Source organism: Anopheles aquasalis, chromosome 2 (genome assembly GCF_943734665.1).
Source record: "Anopheles aquasalis chromosome 2, idAnoAquaMG_Q_19, whole genome shotgun sequence".
Taxonomy (NCBI): domain Eukaryota; kingdom Metazoa; phylum Arthropoda; class Insecta; order Diptera; family Culicidae; genus Anopheles; species Anopheles aquasalis.
Genome location: NC_064877.1, coordinates 2485001 through 2487500, shown reverse-complemented (window position 1 = coordinate 2487500; position 2500 = coordinate 2485001).

Sequence of the window (2500 nt, the reverse complement as noted above, 5' to 3'; positions counted from 1 at the left end):
TCTCTGCTCTACGCATTACGCACCCACAACATAGAAAAACAATGTATCCATGGAAGGATCGATGTTGAGATATGTACAAAACCCTCCATCAATCACAAACCATCCAGTTGACCGAAGAATTCGAACCGTTACCCACCGTGGAAGTACTTGGAACCAATTCAGTCATGGGATCAGTTTTATAGGGAATGAAATAGTAGCATAGCTGTTGGCTTTACTTAGAAGCTGTTCCATATTGAGCGCTAGATGGTAAAATTCCAGGTTAGCCACCTATGCACAACACGATGAGATTATTCCCGATGATCAGTATCATTAAAGTGAATATATGCATGCGAATGACCATAGAGAAGGGAGCGATAGGATGTACGGACATACCAGCAGCATACCAGTTTGCAATCGCTTATGCATCAATGGTATAGGCTTTGGAGTAGTTGAAAGGGGATACCACAATACAAACCGAGATATCGGCCTCTGCAGTCCTTTTCCAGGCAGGCACATATCGCTGGTTACACAACAGTTTTATACACTTTTCGTAGAATTATCTGGTATCGCGTAGGTGATCTAATCCGATAAACATCAGACCGCATTCCGAATCATCATGCGTGACAGGTGGTGGAGGTGGACGGAAAGGTGGTGTTGAATTGTTCTGCTTCGCCTCAGTCTCTATATTTTCAACCTCAATAAGTTCTGATTGTTACCTAGAATGATGATTTTACCTAGAGCAACAAGTGTCATATGGTTGTTGCTATCATTTCCACTGATATAATGTGATGGATGCTTTTGGAATTTCATTTTGGAACACAAATTTGCAACCATTTTGTGAAGCAATTCGCAGAACTGTTGGCCAAACTTAATTACAATTCATTTTGACTATCTCTCACACACCACCGCACCACACGCGCTACATTCACAATGAAAATGAACGACACAGAAAAAACGACGCAAATTCCACGAGATCCCTTTTCCGTGAGTAGAGTGGAATGATTCTACATATTGCTGTGTTCTGGAAATTCCCTTATGCCTTACAACATGCTGTGCCACTTGACAACTAACGTACGCTTAGCCTGTGAGAACAAAAGCCACTCGAATCACCCCAGGCAGTAAAAGATTTTCCAAACATTGAGCATCAATCGATATGGGGGTTTTACCCTCGAAAGAACGGTCCATGCGACGCTCGTAGAAGCACCGGCTAGGACAGTTGCCAGGCCATGGTTTCGGAATTCGAATGGTGTATCTTGTAATGGCTCTCGTTTGACGTGAAATATAAATGATTCAGAAACATTCAACATTGCTACAATCTTTTCCCATGAGCGTGGAAGATGAAGAGCAAAACTATCGCGGGATGTAGTACCGTGCTAATTTCATTCTTATTTTCTTTTCGTTTCCCATCTTCAAGATAAAATATTATCGAAGAAATCAGGATAAACTATAATATGTTTCACAATTATACAGCATACTGAATGAAAATCATAATAGACTGGCGCTATTCGTAGCTGCATTCTGTTTTAATCTTGACAGATTTTCACCCACTCGGTTACAGCCCCATAAGGACGAAAACTGTACACTGGAACGAATGTGGCTTCGTTCAGAATCGCTGCTACCTGCTCCGATGCCTCGATTAATGCAAGCAAACAGACATTTACAAGCTCATGGGAAGCATCACAAAGTGAGAAGTGAAACCGGAGGTCGAGCCCAACCTATGCCAATCTGCTCCATAGTGTCATGACACGAATAGGGCTTCGATCACATCGAAATCCAAAATTTGTCCATTTGCTTTCGTTCAAATAACTCTCTCCTTGTGTCTGAATGTTTTTGGCAACAGACACATGACTGAACGGCAGCCAGCTTCAGATTTCGGGATTCGCTGTCGAAGATGTCTGTAACAACAGACAGACGAGCAAACTTCACTACATGGCCTCGCACTCTGTTTCTCTCTATGTATTCAATTCCATGGCCACGAGTTCTAACAGCACCCAAGAGATTAGGCCGATAAATTTTTGTCCAGCTTCTCAATCCAACCCTGAACACTGACGAAGCGTTCCTGGAAATGCCATATGCTAGACACACGCTCTACAAACCAAACCGAACCAAACCAAACCGGGCCCCGCATTTGTACAAACCAACAGCTCGGCAGCAGCTGTTCGTAATATGCCGTAATGCCCTATGGGATCTTGTCGGTTGGAGGTTGAATGTGTTCCATTCTCCGGAGCAGAGACCTTGGATGGTTGGGCCAAATTGACTAAATTGGATTGCGATTTTAACCGCAGCCCGCACGCACACCCCACGCCACCATGAACGCACGATTGTGGACGTATGGACAGCTCCTCGGAATCGGTTTTCTTAGTTCTGCGAAGAAAGAAATTCTCATCTCGTAAAATCACACTCTCCCGTCAAGGTAGATATGTTTTATGTGTTTGTTTTATTGCGTTTTTTTTCTCTTTATTCACTACATGATCAACAGTATTTGAAATCAATTATGGGTTTTCAGGTAGTTTTATTGCAT